General features: G+C 41.0%; 1 protein-coding gene across 2 annotated transcripts in view; it reads left to right on the top strand.

The window, feature by feature from the left end:
* SLC25A26 (solute carrier family 25 member 26) overlaps positions 1–20,066 on the top strand; it is an 885,107-nt gene that overhangs the window by 618,921 nt on the left and 246,120 nt on the right. The gene's annotated exons all lie outside the window — the stretch shown is intronic.

The following is a 20,066-nucleotide window of genomic DNA, read 5'->3' as shown; positions in this document are numbered from 1 at the left end:
TTTTTTCTCCGCATTAGTAAAGTCTGCACCTCTGCTTTGGAGCTCTTAGTGCCAGAATTCCTGATTTGCATATCATTTTCATTCATCCCATTCAAGAGAACAATAACTAGGTTAAATTAATGTAATGTATTTCCACTTATGTACGTATTTTATTAGGATTTTTAAAGCTATTTCTAACCATTTTACTTATATCAAAACTAGGTAAGTTGCTTCTTTTAAAGCAGCTTCAAACAATGCCATATAATTAATGTCCAATTGATATTACCTCCTATGAGGTCACTTCCTGTCAGGTTAAATCTGATGCGAATTATAGGGGCCTCGCATGTTCCTATTCTGCCCAGGGCCCCACAAATCCTAGGACCGGCCCTGGAGAAAAACAAAGCTATAATTAGCCTAGGCTATAAATGTCTTAGCCAATTCAAAACAGATGATTGTCCTAAGCTGGCTCAGAAATGGGTCTCCAAATTGGGGACTGGTATATCATCGAACACCATTTCTACATTTTTAAATAATATTGATACTCTTGTTCATTCATCCAGCTTAAAACTTCAAGCTTACAAGACTGTTTGCCAGCTATATTATACTCCGCTACAAATTTCTAAGTGGTCTGCTAATAACGCTCTTAATGATCGTACAAAATGCCCGAAATGCAACCTGCAGGCTGCCGACCTAGAGCATATAATCGTTTCATGTCCGAAATTACGTGTATTTTGGGACAATTTAGAAAATATTTTGAAACAGAAACAGTTAATTTATACTCCATTATCAGCTGAGACGATACTCCTAGGGGTGCAACCAACTATTACCCCATATGGGGATCTTGTTTTTATTTTATCATGTGCTAGATTGATCATTGCAAGGGCATGGATATCGGATCAACCACCTCATGTAAACGAGTGGTGGTTCTTTGTGAATGAAATACATGAAATGGAACTTTCTTTAGCCAGAACAAGAGGGGATCGATCACTAAAGAAAATAGATAAGATCTGGGGATTTCTTTTTCCAGGCCTGATCTGATGTGATGTGATTTAGTTGTTATTCGTCACTTGAGTTGTCTTATATCATTTTTTTTTTTCTGCTTGTATGTCTCTTTTCCTTTTTGCTCTTTTTTTTGGTATTAATTGTTCTTGGTACTTGTCAAATCAGATGTTTTTGTTTTATTTCGAACAGATCAAATGATCTACTTTTGTAAAGTTTTCCTTGCTGCTTGTGTTATCAGTAAAAAAATGGTAAAAAAAAAAGGAATCTGCATCATTATCAATAATGTTACAAGATCAATAAATTTACTGCTAGCCTTCTACTACTTTTGCCCAAGGCACTTAACTTAGAATTAACTTCCAGTCTTCATCACTGAGATCATTACCAATATCACTCACAGTTTATCTCTGAGAGCTACCAGAGTGCCCTATGTAACATTGTGACCAGGCGTCTGTTCCCTCTTATTGAAATTAGTAGCTGTAGAACTCCTTGAGCCAGGGTGTCCACATCCCCTCCACCCCTGAACATTTTGAGTTTCTTTATTATCATTGAATTGCTGATACTTTATTTTTTGCATCTATACTAGCAGTAAGCAACATTGTGAATATATACCTCCTCCAGCTCAGTGAATGTTATTAACCCCTTCAATGCTGATGACGAGCTCAGCTCGTCATCAGCCACGGGTGGCGTGTGCTGATGACGAGCTGAGCTCGTCATGTAACGCGGTATTTTAAAAAATGCCGCACAGCGCAAAAATCACCGCAGCAGCGATGCGGTTAAAAGCGTATTGAGGTTTGCATCTTACAGAAAATCTGCTTGTCCAAGTGTGGAGAAGGTCAGGCAAGATTTGTACATACCTTGTGGCCCCATGGCATACTAACCATTTACAGGAAAATTATACTTAATACGTTGTGTGGAGGTGATGGGCTAAACTGTTCAATACAATATTACATTTCACCTGCTGGACTACATGGCCAGCCCGCAAAGGAAATGTGACTTAAATTTGCGGTTTTATGTTTACTCCCGGGGAAGCATTGGCTTGCCCACAGATACTGTGTATTACTGGACTTAAAGGTGATTTTTGGTATAAAGATGTATTGAGTGACAGGCTGCTGAGGAGGGTACCAGCACAGATGCAAATCTCAGCAAATATATTTAAAGATTGCAAAAGATAATGTGTGTGATGCTTATCACGCCCAACAATATGCCACTGTGAAATGTACTTGACCCTTTAATAATAAACATATGATATTTCTGTTTTACTGAGTTTAATTCCTATGAATAAATGAGATGTGCATCATAGGAGATTTTTGAGGCCTGTTGATCTGTGCAACAACAGTATGAGAAATAGCTTTATTTATGTGACTGAAAAGCTGTGGTACACATTATATTTTTGTTAGGGTGTACCTCTTTTAGCGTGGTGACCCACGTTTTTTGTGGACTTATTTTGCTCATTTTTTAACTGTGCGCCCAAGGTGCATATGCTATGAGCCCTAAAATGTGATGAAATTGTCTAATTCCAGATTGGCATATTTAACTTTTCAATAAGGCCATAGTATATGGTGCAGAAAATAAACCAATGGTGTGGAAGTTAAATGCCACCTGCACTCTGCAGCACATATGTTGTTATCCACTATGCTTGCAAGAAAACATTGCGTCAGGCCTACATGTCTAATCTGACTGATGCAGCTTTTTAACCTGCCGTCAGATCTGTCAAAGTGCCCCTTTTTGACAGAAGGGGACCCTTCTTTAAATATTATGTAAGTATCCCCTAAGTAAGCCTTGCAGTCTTTAGGAAGTGAGCCCCTGTTTAAAGGTGGAACATTTAAGAAATTACGATTGTCATGTCTATGTCTGTGCCCTTACTAGCTCACAAGAGCTATTTCACTACATAGGACTGTGGCTTGTTCTGTAGGCTGGTTGAAGTAAACCTAAATTACTATTTGTGTATCTTTGACTTGGATCAAGCTATAATGTTCATTCAACCACTGTTTTTAATATTTATTATAAATCCAGTTTAATGGTGAAGTGGGACTTTTGATAAACACATAGAATCAGTAACTTTTAGAAAGTAACACTTTTCCTGCCTGACGTTCTAGGAGGCTAATTCACATTAGCCCACCTGTAGCTGCCCCCACCTGTCCTTCCCTTTGATGAGTTATGAAATACAGCTCCATTACCAGAGACCATGTTTTGTCCCGGGAACTTGGTCTGTGTGACCCTTAACTGAAGAAGGGTATGGGAGGAGGGTCCAGGAACTAACTTGATAGAGACGACGGGAAAGGTTGTTTTTTTATAGTTTAGTGATAATTGATTCCATGGAGAAGTGAGGCATTTTCACCACAGGATACAATTCAGCCTTCTTGGCCCAATTCATTCTCAGTGGAGAAGGGAGATGGCCATAGAAACTGTTTGGGGTGGTTGATTGGGAGAAAACTGCTTGTTACCCCAGATTCACCCCAAGGCGGATCATAAGCTTCTTCCAGGACCAAATAGTTCTGTCATCTTGGCTTTGACTGGGATAGTTTGCAGTAAGACAAGCAAGATGTGCTGGAAAAGAAGAAGGGGTTATCCTTTTTAACTATTGGTTAAGGAGTCACCAAGAGTTACCACCATTCATTGGTTGGAAAATTGAATAAAAGTAGCACCTCACACTCAGCACCTCAGAACACCCGTGGATCTGCAAAAGAACAAAAGAGGAAGAAGCCTAATGTCTGTGACCTGTATGGTGACTGAAGCACTGATCCTGCTTCCACCTGTACCCAAGACTGAGAAGCAGATTGCAAAGGCCAGTTGGCTGACTTCTTGTCTAGCTACAGGGACACCAATAGCTGCAATAGTCTTTTTCCTGGAGTGACCAGTTAACCAGTAACAAGTGTACCCTGAATGGATTGGGTCCTGGACCTTACGTGCTGCTCCTGAGGTTCTCATAGCCTTAGAGGGTGACAAAAAGCGATACTCTAAAAAGTTGGAAAATTTGGGCCTTAAAAAATGTTTGTCCTCCAGAGAACTGGGACTAAGCACTCCAGGTGTGACCTTAGCTGTCATAAAAACCAGTCTGGTCCTGCTTAGAGCTTTTTTCCACCCACAAGAAGACGTATTTTTCCTCTCCCTTTTAAGGTAGATGGCTTTGGTGCAACTGGCCACAGCTCTCAGGCTTGCACCGCTGGATGTTTTCAAGGCCAAAAAAGAGACAAAGTTCCAAAGTAGAAATTGTAACTAGGTGAAGGCGTGAAAAGTATCTGGCCAATGAGAGGACTTCATTGGGCACAAAACCTCGGCCAACGTGTATCTGACTTAGTCAATTTTGTCGGATCCAGTCTTCCACCTTTCCAGAAAAAAGACAGAAGATAAAAGTTTTTAATGGCCCTTTTACTGGGCTTAACCTCTTTGAGTGAAAATGTGTTACTCTAATTCACCATCATTAAGCAAATTATGCTAACGTGATTAAAAGTTTACCTTGTCCTGATGCTAATTTTGCAATTATCGTTACTACCAGCTGCACGCTGTAACGACTCACTCATTCCTAACAGTGTAAACTTGAGGGAGGCTGAAATGTTTACACAACAAAGTGGAGGCTTTATACTGTTGTACAGAGTCTTCTGTCAGCTCAAGTGTTCTAATTGAAAAGGCCCAAATATCCTTTGCTTTGTCTAGAGCTGAAGGGGAACAAGTGCCCACAGGTGTCAGATGGCAACAATTGTGGAGTAGCTCCCTCTGGGGTCACAGAGTAACCATAATATCTTTCAAAGACCGCTAATAACCTGTCTGTTTTCAGCGACCGTCTGCTAACTGTGTGATGAAGGATGATTTGAATCCTCATGAGGTTCAGTCTACTTGAAGACGAAGACAGAGACGCAGTTTGTCTGCTTTTGTGCGATGTAAATACCAAGCAAAACAATTATCTCAGTAAAGCACTGGGAAACGTTATAATATTTTGGATTATTGTTTCTTGGTTGTGGAACTATATCTGTTCTTGGAGAGGCAATGTGGTACCACAATATCAGAATCTAAGTATCATTCTGCAGCAACATTGAGTACAGAATATTGACCACCACTAAATCATCAAGTTAAATAGGTTGGTGAATATATATTTCCTAATTCCACGTTTCTGTTTCTAGACAATATATATCTTCAAGGTGCATAGTTAGGGAATGAAGAATAGTAAAGCTGTGCCTATGCGTACTCACTTCATCTAAGTAGTGGTAGTCGATATTCTGCACTCTATATTTTTGCAAAACAGGATTTAGTCACTCAATGTTCTGATATGTATCAGGAGAGACACAGCGCATCAACCCTGAACACACACAAATTGTTCGGTTTTTACCATACCATACATTACCTTCTATTCATGTTTTAGTTGATTTATAAAATATTTTATGGCTATGGGCTAAAATAAAGATTTTTACTACTACTAAAATATTAAACATACATCATCAAATCAAGGATGCTAACACCCACACCATTCTATATAGAAATAATAAATTAAACCAGCCTCAATCATTCAGCACACTGACATTTGCACTAAAAACATTTCTATAAACTGAAAAAAATTAATTTGTTAAACTTTTAGAAAAAAGACTTAAATTGCATATTGAGTGAAAGACTATCCCTAGCACCATCCCAATATATATATTTTTTTTAATCAATGATTATTTCAAAACAAGTACTCTCTTTACCCTCAGTCCCATCTTTTATCTTCAGCATATAAGGATACAAAATATGCTGTAATTCATATTGACTACTACAGAGTATATACTGTTCTCTGCCTCCTTCTCCCCTGTAAACAATTGTTGCTTCAGCGCCAGGATACCAGTCTGGTAGTGCGCTCTATAAATACTATAAATAAATAATAACATATCCCCCCTGTGCTTGGGTGTACCATCAAGCTCTCACCACATCTAAGACTGGCAAAGACTCAAACGTAAAAGCATATAGTTCTCTTGTGCTACCTGTAATTGTGTCGTTGTAAAATAAGTTAGGGTAGTGTAGGAAGCTGACTCTGTATATACTATACCAAAGTGATGTATAGTGTGCACAGAGACCAGTGGATCCCCAAAGGTAAGTTCCCAAAAAGGGTAAACCCAATTAATGTCCCTGAGACCTGGGTATAATGCTGTACATTGAGAAGGGGTCCCAGTACACGTTCATTTAAAAGCAACAAATAACAGTGGAATAGCAGTGGGATAGAAATTATACGAGATATAATCACAAGACAAATCAGGCAATCCTGCGGGTACACTGTTATTTAATCACAATGGACCTTGCAAAAAACACAATACATTGCTTATTTTAAAGAACACAAATTGATGCCCCAAGGGATGAGGGAGAAAAGGGGGGGGAGCGGGTTGGTGTGATTGCATGCAAGGATATAAGGGTTTTCAGGATCAAAGTGTCAGCTCAATCGACCTACTGAGGCCTGTGCTGGCGTAATTGTAGGTTGTCAACGTTTCGACCACAATGTTGGGCCAGTTGCAAACGAGAACGGATATGGCAAGTAAATTACCTATAAGGTAAAAGGAGTCGAGGCTCAAATACTGCAGAAGCAACATCTTGCAGGATGGCAGTCTAATGCACATGGGCGGGGAGTAGCGCTCTGTAAGAACTGGGGTCACCAATTCCACGAGGGTAGCTTGGCGCGAGCGGGAAGGCACCCGAAAGCTAGGTGTAAAGTAGAAGTGCAGCACACACTCGCACTGAGACAGGGAACGCACACAATAAATGACACCACACCAGCTAGTCTTTTAAAATCAATATGCTTTTATCTAGATTGATCTCATTGTTGATAGGGAATTTATTGTAATCAATTTAGCATCAACTCATTAGGCAACATCTCATAAAAAAGCAGAGTAAAACCATTTGTTGGGAACTTAGGCAACATGTCATTGTATCGGCATAAGTACAATCACGGGGAACAACCGTTACAACGCAACTATTACAACGGACTACTTTTACAACCCAACTACTACAATGCAGTATCCTTTACAACGAATGCCTTTACAACGCATGCCATTACAACGTAGGTATAGGTAAGTATATCATTTTTTAAAAACATTTATTTAATTTTTAAAAAATTATTTAATTAATTAAATATTAATAATGTAATATTAAAAATACAAATAATTATTAATAAAAAAGTACTTTAAATAAATTAATGTAAGTAATTTTAATATTAATTAAAAAAAGTTCTAAAAATAAGAAAAATAATTAATTTTTACCCCTACACTATCCAGCACTTACCCTACTATTACACCCCCCTGGAGTTAGAATAGTAATTTTTACCCCTACACTATCCAGCACTTACCCTACTATTACACCCCCCTGGAGTTAGAATAGAAATTTTTACCCCTACACTATCCAGCACTTACCCTACTATTACTCCCCCTGGAGTTAGAATGGTAATTTTTACCCCTACACTATCCAGCACTTACCCTACTATTACTTCCCCCTGGAGTTAGAATAGTAATTTTTACCCCTACACTATCCAGCACTTACCCTACTATTACACCCCCCTGGAGTTAGAATATTATTTTTAAGCACCTACATTATTTTAAAATAAATATATATATTTACAAATACATAAAAAAATTAATTAAATAAATTAAATATTTATTAATTAAATTTTTTTTTAAAAGTATATACTTACCTATACTTACGTTGTAATGGCATGCGTTGTAATAGCATCTGCGATGTAATGTCATGCGTTGTAAAGGCATTCGTTGTAAAGGATCCTGCGTTGTAAAAATTGCGTTGTAATGGTATGCGTTGTTAAAGTATGCGTCGAAACGTCATACATCCGTACAATCCCTCCTTTGAAACTCAGGTAATACTACTTTAGATAACCACATGAAATAATCTTCCTTTAGAAGTCAATCAACATTTCATTATGTAGGCACAGCATCAACATTGGCGTAAGCAGGGTCAATAAACCAGTATACCAGGATCCTTAAACATAAGAACCTCTAAGGGCAGGGCACATCAACAGTATCAACTCAACTCCTGCTTAAAGGCAGTCTATAGAAAACAGTCCCCTAGCCAGGGGTTAACTTTAGCTGCAGAACAGTTAATTTCAGGGTGACAGTCCTGACATTGAAGTAAATGTGGCAGATAACCTTCCACCCTTATTACTCAACAGTAGGGCTTTTAAAACATCCCTGCGTATCTGGCAACTCCCAGTCTTTTGGCTGGCAGGGGCAGTTCGGTCTCCACAGTAGGCCCAGGAATAGCCGGGGTTAATTGGGGCCTTTGGGCCCGGTAGCAGTCTCCAGTAGGAGAGGGTCTGCAAGCGTTGTTGGGAGACGTGAGGTAGGTCAGGATCGCCGGGAAGACCTCCTCGTGGTGTTGGGCCACTCAAACTCAGGCGTAGGTGTCGGGGGGGGGGGGAGCAGATTGTTGCAGACTCGCGAATTTGGCCAGAGTCTGTTGGTGAGCAAATCTGGTGCTCACGGGAGACAAAGTCTTTTCATTGAAAGGAGGTCAGGTCCTCCGGGTACTGGGGGGCTGCTGGCTGCAGGCCACACCAGGATTCCGCTAGAGCAGATCGAGGTCCAGACAGGCAAGTAGGGCTGGGAGGAAGTCAGTTGGTGTCTTCCTCTTCTTCCTTCAGCAAGGCATTAACGCCAGTGGTAGGCGCATATTTATCACTACTAATAATCCACTTTCCAACAGCAGCAAAATCAGACCGGCCTTCTCCTTCTGGTTTCTTCTTGTCTGAGGAGGCAAGGTTCAGGTTGCCCCTAAATACTACAGTTAGGGGTGTTTCTGATGTTTGGACCAATGGGGCCCTTCCTTGGGGTGGGCACAGCCCCTATTATGCTACCCTCCGGTGGGAGGGGGGAATAAGCCTCACTCTGGTTGGCTGGGTCCTCCCATCTTCAAGATGGCGGGGACTGATAGTTGTACTCCGCCTGACCTCCCCCACCTGAGGGGTGGGGTTGGCAAAGATGGGCACACCTCTCCTCCTATCTAGATTTTCCTGCCGATTCTCCCGCCCAAAGTGGGGGTCAGAACCGGTGGGGGCCAGTTACTGGGAGCAGCAAAGGGCTGGGTAGGCTTACAAAGGCAGTAAGCCGTTGAAGCTTCCCCTTTGCGTACCCTTCCCATCCTGGAGGAGGAGGCTTGGCACCTCGACCGAGGATGTGCTATGTCTCAGGACCCGAGAGTGGCAGGCTCTCGACCCGGGGTCTAGAAACATGTCTGGTGGCGACAGCTGGCGAGCAGCCACTCAGCCAGGACACAGAAGCCAGGTCGTTTTTTTAGGGGGCATCTCTAAGATACCCTCTGAGTGCATTTTTCATTAAATCCCACACTGGCATCAGTGTGGGTTTAATGTACTGAGAAGTATGATATCAAACTTCCCAGTCTTCAGTAAAGCCATCATGATTTTACTGCACTAACAGTGTCGAAGAATAGACCTAGACACTGTAGGGGTATAGGGCTCCTCTACCTGCACCCTATAGTGCACCCAGCTAGAGGGGTGGCTTACCTATGCCATGGCAGTGAATTGTGCCATGTCGACTCTTCACTTTGCATTGCACCAAAACATGCAGCCTGCAATGGCAGTGTGTGTGTGTAAAGGTACAGGGCCTCTAAGGGTGGCACAATAATTGCTGCAGCCCTTCGAGGCCTTACCTGGTCACAGTGCCCTTGGTACCTGTGGTACCTTTTACAATGGACTTGCATGTGGCCAGGGAGTTTCTAACTGGATGTGCAACAGTACAGTTTTAGGGAAACAGCATAGGCCCTAGGTACCTGGTTGGGAAGAACCCAGGGCACACTCAGTCAAACATCATCAGCATTAGGCAAAAAGTGGGGGGCAACCATGCAAAAAGGGGTACTTTCCTACAGGAAGCATTAAGCGCTTGCATGCCAGAGTGCATGTGTGTTTAACTCTTTATCGTCTTTCAACTTGTTCCTCTTTTTTCAGTTGTAAAGAACTTGTGGATTAAGCCATATTAGAGCAAACAGTAGAAATAGATAAACTACAGACTGGTGCTGTGGTTGTAAAGCCTATGATTAACAAAATCACATGGGTTCCAACTACAGAAAACTTCTAAGTCTAAAAGGGTTTTGCGACTGTTTGACTCACAAATAGGAGATGGCACCTCAATTCTTAATTTGAGCCAGTGGTTTCTGGTGCTCAGCTCCAGCACTTAATTGTCAGAACCGGCGCTTTTGACATCCTGCCACATGGTGGCGCTGTCTGGCTAATTTAGAGATGACTTCAACAACAGTTCATTATTAATGGTATATTCATTAAAAATGAATACTACGTACTGCCCAAGCCATTCTTGTAGCTTTGGGGGCCTGAAATAGTCTGAATTGTCACACTTGTAGGAGTGTGATGGTGAGGAGCTGCATTGTTACTGTCATTGGCTGCATAGCAGGGCAAAGTGTGGTGCAAACTGCAGAGGCCTCCTGATGAGAGCTGTGGCACTTATGACCTGCCCATTGCATTCCTATTTGCAACCTATTTCATGTGCAAATGGCACATCCCTGGTTTGTGCATGAGAATTGTGCCTCAAGCCCTTGGGGTGAGAATAGACAGGCCTGCAGTGCATAAGTCCTCACCGATGCTTGATGCTGCTAGTTTTCTTTTTCTTTTTAATGTAAGTTTGTAAATGGAAAGTGCTTGAAACGTTTCTCTTATTCCTGATAACCAATTTCCTCTCAAAAGAAAGTTGACTAGTCCTGTGGATTAAAGCCAAGAGAGAGCAAAAGGCACACATCCACACACACACTCACTGTCTCACTCTCTCTACGTACACACCGACACACTTTCTACATACACACACAAACCCCTCCCAAGAGGCGAGTCATCCCTTCCCCAATTTCAACTGCGTCCCTCTTACCCTCTAAATCACACCACTGACAATTTGCTTTGGTGCCTTAAAAAGTCGCAGTTTATTCAAACATAACATGGTTATACATTTTGCAACTTTCATGGTCATTAGTAATGATCATTTACAATATCCATGTAACTCATTTTATTGTCTTTACAATCATCACAGTATATTGCTATCATTCTGCAGTCTCAGCCAACCAGATTCAAGGAAGGGGGCCCACCTGTCTGGGCCCCTTAGTCACGGGTCTAGGCTTCAACTTGCTACCGACTTGGTGGGTGTCTGTCAGGACCTACCCGGGCTGCAAGTGCTGTCTCGCTTGCCCTGGACACCACACACACTGTACATACACACACACTACATATACACACACACACACACATACACACACACACACACACACACACACACACACACACACACACACCCACTCTCTCTCTCTCTACATACACACACTCACTCTCTCTCTCTCTCTCTACATACACACACTCACACTCTAAATGCACGATGTAAGCAGTTACCAAGCCAGATCCCAAAAGTAAATTTAAAACTGATGGCCATCAAGAGTTATCCCTTCCTCCTATGCACATTCCACAACCACCGCCCAAAGGATTCATGCTTTGCATGACATGACAGGTTGCCAATCTATATGCCTAGATCGTAAAAGAAAAAACTCTCAATCTCTATTTGTCACTAATTGACAGACTAATTGGCAATCTCCAGTGAAATGCCATGGTTTGTAAGAGTATGTAAACCAAACAGCGCTCCAGTCCCCTCGAGATGGATGCCACACATCAGGGCTTGGGCACATGGGAACGGAAGTGTGGGAAAGTGCTCGCAGCTGCTTTGCACGCTGGACATGTTCGACGTCAGCCGTTTGGCTCCAGTTATTCAGGAAAGCATCATTTTCGGTGCATTTTGTTATTTTAGGTAAAGGTGAAGTGTGCGAAATCCAGGCAACTAATAACAATTGGAAATAGTTCATATTCTAAGATTCTGTGAGACACATGCTTCCAACAACTAACCTTAGCTGATGAGTGGAAAGTGGGGGCGTTATTTTCGTGTGTTAAATTCAAGAAGATGCCCAGTGCTTACCAATGAATTCTGAAATGCAATATGTGTGAATTAAATTAGAAATAATATGCTCTCTCCCTTTCAGCGAACGCGGTTTAACATTTCCAAATAATATACAGTGGAGCATGATGTAATACTTAGACACCTGGCGTTGAAGGCCTCGATGGAATATATGCATTCTCAGTTGAATACAATATAAAGCTGCAAGCATTGGAGCCTAGTCCAACCTTGCAGCTGTCGTTGTCTTCGCAAGTAGCCTTCTCACCATTTTTTAAATACTCATTTATTTAATATATTTATTGAAATATTTAGTAAAGCGCTGGCTTGTGAGAAATTCAACTTCGTACTACTAGTTTGCTTGTGCCCATATATTGAAATCTGTTAAAAAAGAACCCTTGGGGGTGAATGGTTGATGTAAGTGACGGTATTCCCAAGCAGTGGTTTGCCGGATGCCGTTGCCATGGTGCACGTAGAATAACAGATACACATTTGCCTTAACTCAATGAAGGTAGACGAGGGATATGAATAGGACATCTCTGGGTGAAATGTGACAATAACTTTCTAAACGGGCTACTCTTAGAGCAGGATATCTTGTTGATATCTATTGTGATTGACAGGGCTCATCTTTGACTCTTGGGAGAGCCAAGTAAGGTGGTTAATTCAGTAACATTAAATGGAGTATCATTACATTGTGTAACAGTTGTTATTTACAGCACACAGGAAAGGAAAAGTGCAAATGAGCAACTGATAATAACAGCAGCAATAATCAACATAATTGCACTTTTTAACACTTTAGCAGCTATGGAACGTCCAGCTCCAGTGCTGAACGTTCCATTGCGCAGGTGCAGTTGGAACGTCCAACAGCCGACGGCAGCACTCCCAAGGTAGTGGTGCCGTCGGCCGTTGGACTGGGCGCAGCACTTATGAGGTTAATCATTATTATCTTGATCACTTGAGTACCCGTCCACAGTTTAAGATCACGGGGCAAAATCACGAATTCCAGTTCCATGTGTCTAAGAAAATTTGACTAACAAACCCACATATGTGGTAATAAAGAGGAAAACTGCAGACTAGAAAGGAACTTGCAGTGGCAACTTGTCCCCTAACCGTATGAGCTATAGATGCAACATCACATATATTTCGACTGCCTCCCACAGTCCATAATTACAGGCCATCATATATGGGATAACGTATCCTGTGCCGTACATTATAAGGATATTGTAAGTTACTCAGGAGTGCTGAGGCCTTATAAAAGATCGAATCTGAAGGACGAGTTCCTTAATAAGGTCAATGAACTCCAAGGTGAATTGCAGTATCCTTTTTGATGTAGAGCAGAGTGTATTTTATTCCTTCTAATACATGGTCATATCATCAGCCTTCCCTATAATTCACTAAATCCTTGGAGTCTTGCTCTTTTATGTTCATCACAGATCTGAAGAATGAAAGCAGAATCTGTGCTGTTAAATTGGAAAACTAATGCTTCGCCCGACTCTAAATAGAGTGAATGAACAACTTTTGCATGCCGGATGGATCGCCAAACTCTGAATGCCCTCTTAATCTCCCAGTATATATTTTTTTAAATAATATGTTAAATATAATTGCTTGATGCAAAGATAAAACTCCCAAAACAATCTTGTATCTTCTCCCACCATCCTTCTCCGAATACCTTCACTCTATTTATCAAATGGACCCAACTTAAAGATTCCGATAGGCATTCAATTATGTTTGGGTGGTATGAAATTGGGGTATGTTCAGCAATTCTTTCTATTGTCCTAACATACATTGAAAAAGAAGCAATTCTTTTGTTAATGTTAGAAACAGGGTTATTAATTTGGTAGGGGGTACCCCAACCAACTTAATAAATCCACTCGGGTTATGTCCAAACCCAATAGTTAGATAATGCATGCTCAGCCCTTGGTAGTTAAGACACAAGCAGCAGGAATTGAAGTAAAGAACAGAATGCACTCAAATTTTCAAGCAATTTTGCACCATCAAGAAACATTTAATGGGCAAAATGTATCCTAAGATTTTGAAAATAGGATAAAGGGAACCAGCAAATATAATCTTTAAACTTCAGGGCAAAGAGTTCCAAGAAAAAGTCCACGGCCAATCAAAAGTAATGGTTCGCAGTTGGCCAGGGGCCAGGTGCGATTTCAAGCTGACTACAATTAAGTGATAAAGATACATCACACAAGTCGTCCTTGTGAAATATTGTATCTGCTGATTTCATCTTTGAAGTTGGATTAAAAATGTATCAGCAGGGAAAGCGGTCCAAGGCTGTCGTCATAGAAGTTTCTTCAAAGTCATATACATCATTATATCATAGGACAGTAGTGGTGGTTAGAACAGTCGCATATCTAATTCTCTCAATAGTAAAATGTTCTATGTTTTCAGTTTTGCGATAAATGGAGACTACGGTGCCGTTCAAGGTAACAGAGGCATCCCACTACCACTGATGTCAAATCAACATGTATGCATACCTGTTATTAAACGTCTTACTAATTGGTTGTACCTCTGCTCTCTAAAATTTAAACTTAGGCAATTTGGTCATTGGGTATTAACTAAAGGGCAAACATAATCTTTTCGACTAGTTATGAATCTAACACAAAAGGAGAAAAAGGAAAAATGTATCTAAGAATTTAATACATGGCCAGATGAATACTTTCCAGATGTGAAAAATACCCATCAGTTATTGACCAATACCGCCCTTGTCATCATCTGGAACCCTTCACACCAGGAAGGGTAGACATAACAGCCACTTATGAGTAAGATCAAAATGTGGGTGCTCCAGTGGGCTGTGGGTATGTAAGCGTGTACTGATCACTAAAAAGCAGTGTGTGAATAAAGTGAGGGTGAAAAAGGTGCAAACAGAGCTAAAATTGGATAGAAAAGAGGAAAATGAATTTAATAAGTACCTCTCAGCTTCCAAATCAATAAAATCAGTGCAAAAGTATAGTAGTTTAAACAAATAGCTACTATGTGTAACAATAGGTCAACATGTTTCTGCAGTCTTATAGGCCCAAGTAGGTGCTCCCTGCATTCTTCAGGACCGGGTATCGCTACTGCTTAAAAATTGGTAATAAACAAAGTATAATATAAGATATCACCTGGGTATCCTAGGTGTAATCATTCTCCTAGCTATTTGGTAGGAGAGAAAAGCTCTGCCTCACCTGGCTGCAGCGCAGGTAAACAGAGCACCGCTCTGACCGTCGGTACTCCGGGCGTCCCTCTGGGCCATCTCGGAGAGGTGTTAGCTTATACTGTCTTTATTTTGGGGGGTGTATCTGTGTTAGGTCGGTAAATTTCCCCTTGGACCCTTCCCTCCCTGTTGTGTTCATATTAACTAAAGGAGCCAGTGCTCAAAGATCCTATAACAACGATTGCCTCATCAATAAAGGAACATTGTAGTTTTATCCAAAAAGAAGAGAAGAGAACATCATAAGGTCAAGTACTTATCTTATTCCTTTTAACATTGTTTCAGTCCAATATTTTGTCATAATAATTGTACAGAACTCTAGACATTAAACTCCAAGAGATCCAGAAACAGTACATATGGTGTTCACATTAGGTACATAGGTTGCTGATTCATTGAGCACTACAAAAAACAGGAGTAGCGGCCAAACTAGGGGTCCTAATCCTAGGGCCTTCCAGGTCGTGGTGGTTGAAAGACAGCCAATGACAGCCAACACGTGTTTTGTTACATATGTGTAACTTTCTCAAGGCTTACTTTCTGTATATTAGAAAGTTCATACAACAATGAACCGTTTGGGTATTCGCCTGATTTAATACTTGGTCTGTAAAGTCAAATCTAAAATTCTGCAAGTCATATATCTACCCCCTTTTTCGATTTGTGGGGTACCATGGAATGTAGAACCTAATTAGATAAGATCCATCATCAAAAGACCTGGCATGTAAAGTATTCGGACCTCGCCCAGTTAAAATTCCCGACCCATCAATGGGTTATTTCTCTAATAACATGCCATACAGCCTATTAAAAATGTATTTAATGTGGCAATCAGGGCTTTGATATGTCCTTGCGAAAATAACAGGTGAGGTCCAACGTCCGGGGCAATCCTGCAGTGTGGGCAGGTTCTCTGCTCTTCTTTTTGGATAAAACTACAATGTTCCTTTATTGATGAGGCAATCGTTGTTATAGGATATTTGAGCACTGGCCATTTATATAATACCAAATGACCAAATTGCAAATTGCCTAAGTTTAAATTTCAGAGTGTCGAGGTACAACCAATTTGTAAGTCATATACATCATTGTCAACCTCCCACTGAAACCATTGGTTTTAGCATCAAAAGCTGCAAGCGGTATAAACCAGGGTTTTGTAGCGGCTGAGATCCCTTTGTGGATCTCATAGATTTTCTTTCTCAGTCCAGTCCAATGTTTTACTCTTGAACTTCTTTTGAAGTCAAAATCCTCCAGGGGGCATGACTGGAAGCTGTAGCAGGGTTCCACAAGGCCAGATACCTTAGCTGCGAGGTCTAGCTAAACAGGTTTTCAGGGTGGCAAAAAGCTCTGAGCGGAACAAATATAGTTGTATTGCCAACCTGGATGGGACCTCTTGGAAAGTCTCAGCTTCTTGTCCCATTCTCCTGAGGTGGAAAAATAAGTAAGTCTCACTTTTTTTCGGAGTGTTGGAAAAGTTCCTCCTGATCAGTCCTGCAGCCCATAGCTCTACCGTGCAGAGTTTTAGGCACCAGATTTCTCTCCAGCCAGGACTTCTGCAGGGTCCAATCCTGTATGTTAAGTTGGGCCCTCTTGGAAACATGAGTCCTTCTGTTTTTCGTGTCCCTGAAAAAAGCAAAGAAGCGTCCAGCCACTTGACACTTGGAGACCAGTCCCTTGGTGCCAGCAGGTTCCTTGAGTGAGTCATCTTCTTCCAGCAGGGTCTTTTTCTTCAGTTGTTTCCCTAGGTCTTGGTAAGCTCTGAGGATATGGTGGTTGAGGTGCCAGATTTTTCCTGAACAGTAGCCAGCGTCCTCTTTCCCTTACTATAAAATTACCCAGGAGCCCCCTTTTTCAAGATAACAGAAACTGTCTGCCACCAGCAGGCTAGTAATCAGCTCTTTCACCACTCTTCTACTTAAATGAGCTTGCCATCTACCTGCTAGGGTCAGAACAGTTTCTCTCCTCTTTTGTGACTGGAACCTAGCTGTGTAGGACAGTCCTGGGAATACCTCAAAGGAGGTAGCTCTAAAGCTGCTCTTAGTTTTTCAGCTGTTTCTGTCAACTCCAAAATAGCTGCTCTCTTCTTAGCCTTCACCAGTTAACACTTATCTGCTCTTCCTGGCTCAGAGGCAGGCTATTGTCCTCTGAGCCACAGTCGTTAACTTACCCAGCCAAGGAACTTAATGGGTTCTTATGCCTCAGGTTTGGCTCATTTAACCTAACCTACTTTTTTCATAGTTATTAATCACTCAGACTATTACAAATCTGATGTTGCTATTAAAGCATATTTTGACACTTAAGTAGGAATTATATGTAAAAGATTGTTTGAGCATTTTCTAATTGAAGATTGTAATCCTAGGGTTGTAGAATTTAATAAAATATCTACTTGTCCATAGTGCAGGTTACTTCATAAATCTATTTGTCCTGTAACAAAATACACTTGTCCCTTTGGTGCCATGTAGTGAAGCAACAATCTCATTATATAAGAACTCTGAGATAGCCTCTCTGAATATGCCAGGGCTCATACCATAGTAGTGTTTCCGTATATCTACATACTGGGGCTGAAGGTATTGGTAAGGCATAGTTCCAGCATTACAATGCCCCTTTTAGTCTGTGAAAACCTACCAACTTGCATATTTTTAGGGTATACAACAACTCTTCTATAATATTTTCCCATACTGAGATTTTTTGGAAATTTACTGCTCACAATGGCAGATGTAAACCTTCTTCCAGAGTTGGTAAAAAAGTGGTTGGAGGGAAAGTGAACTTGCAAACGCTCAGCTTGTCGCATGAGCAAATCTACACATGCAAATTTGCTCATGCTAAAATGCAGTTCACAAATATTTTCTAGGAGCACTATTTCTTGTCCTACTTCTGTAAATTCTTAGGAGTTCACAAAAGATGTGTAGTTGCACTTAATGCAAGGGCAGATACCAAAGGTGCACTTTTAAGATTTTCTTTAATAATTGGACCCCTAATCTGGTCTGGTTGTGACTATGACCTTTTGAGTTTATTCAAATTCTGTTTCTCTCCCTCTCTCTCTGTATCAGCTGGCTGGCTTCACTGTGATTGACAGCATTTTGCTCTTTCACAAGGAGCATATCGGCACATAAAGTAGTTTTGTTCAGTGCCAGTAAGTACTGTGGCAGTGTGTGCTTTTTGAGTCCAAAAAAATGTTTTGCTTTTGCCAATGTTTGTTATAATGGTGAGGTCCAGGCAGCTTCCACAACAATTAGTTTTACAAAAAACATGCCAAAACAATTCATGCCATGACAAAACTAAAAAGCTGCCCACCAATGTCAGACATACTGACTTTTCCAATGCTTGTTTTTTTTTGTTTCCCATAATCTTATTAAAACTGGTTATACTGATTTTCCATTATGGGAAATACTAGCATTCATCAACACATTTTACTAATTGATTCTGAAAAGAACTGGTACGGGAAATTTTACAGTAGTTTAGAGAAATCTGGAACCACTGTCTATAGTGCAGTCAGAGCTTACAACATTTACTTAGAGGGCGCACCCTAATAATAAATGCTTTCAATTAATAAACCATAAATACAAGTTTGAACAGCAGTAACACATGGACAAAAATATTACCTTAACTGTAGACAGTGCTCTTCCCTGATCCATAATGTGGTACTGCAAACTGGCAGCCAAATGATTTGTGCTGCAGGAGGTTGGGCCTACTTGCCCCAAGGACAAAATACACATGAAAACTTGTTGCCCTTGACCGCAAACAATATGTCCTTGACATTGGGCTATAGGAATTCCCCATCCCTGAATCCCCTGCTCAGGGAAACGTCTAGCAAAGCCTACACTGTGAAATAGCATTTGGGTTTTATTTCACTGTGACTCACACTAACCCCAATATGTAACATCCCCTGTCTTTATTTATTAGCACCTTCCCCGCACATTTTTTGAGCAGTTTATGAATATATGAAAAAGGCTTTTCCTATATGGCAAAGGCATTTTTTCTTTTCTTGTGTCACAGGCATTTCAGCAGCAGCCTAGCCAGAGCAGAGTGTCCTGGCAGACATATAGTTGTGTCATACATGTCAATGTTGTAAATACACACTGCAGCCAATGTATGACATTTAAGCTTCCATTCCATGGGTGTATTTTAGACACTGTTTACATTGGACTTATAGGGAAGTTAACTTGGGCAACTAAAGAGTTCTAATGTACAACCCATATCTTATGAGGTGCAAAATTGCGTCATTACTGCTTAGCATTGGTAAAGCGCATAGAGTCCTAAAGGCAGCAATTGCAAAGTCATCATGTGTACTGGCCACCCCCATTTTTTGCTGACTGGTACTGGTGGTAACTGATTCTCACTGTCCCTCGGCTCTGCCTAACCAGGCCTAGGGTCAGTGCTTGCTGAAAACACTTAGAATACAGTAAAAACACATACACACACTAGTGTAGCCTGTGGGTTAGGGTACCCCTATTTTTGGCTTAACCTGCCCTATAAGTTCCTAGTCCATAATAGAGCTGGGGTATTAAAACTACCTTTAAATCCCTAGTATATGATAGGGCATGGCAGTTTAGAGGCCTTGCATGTGTGCACTGCTGAGAGTCTGATGTCACTTTAAAAGCAGCCCTGTGTTGCAGAACTGCTTTTAAATGTAAATTGTGCCCAAACTCAATGTTGTTGTTTGGGGTACTTAAAAACGGATAGACTAAACTATATTGACATATTAGGTACTCTCAGGGTATCTCCTAGGTGTCCCAGGAGTTGGGGACAGGTATTTATAAGGAGGACCTTTATAAATGGAGTTTTATGTGGCCTGAGGATAGAGAAATTGCACATTTCACTTCCCTCATTGAAATAAAGTGCTTCCCAAAATCGACTTTTGTGCTAGGAACACTGTTGAGTGAGGATCTACATTATTTTTGTATATTCAGGACCCCTAAAGTCTCCCCTAGGTGTCCCAGAAGTGGGTGTCATGTAGCTATAAGCAGGGTCCTTATAAAAGCAGTTTTATAGGT

This window comes from Lissotriton vulgaris, chromosome 9 (assembly GCF_964263255.1).
Source record: "Lissotriton vulgaris chromosome 9, aLisVul1.2, whole genome shotgun sequence".
NCBI lineage: Eukaryota > Metazoa > Chordata > Amphibia > Caudata > Salamandridae > Lissotriton > Lissotriton vulgaris.
The sequence above is the reverse complement of the archived record's forward strand: the minus strand, read 5'-3'. Positions and strand labels throughout refer to the sequence as shown.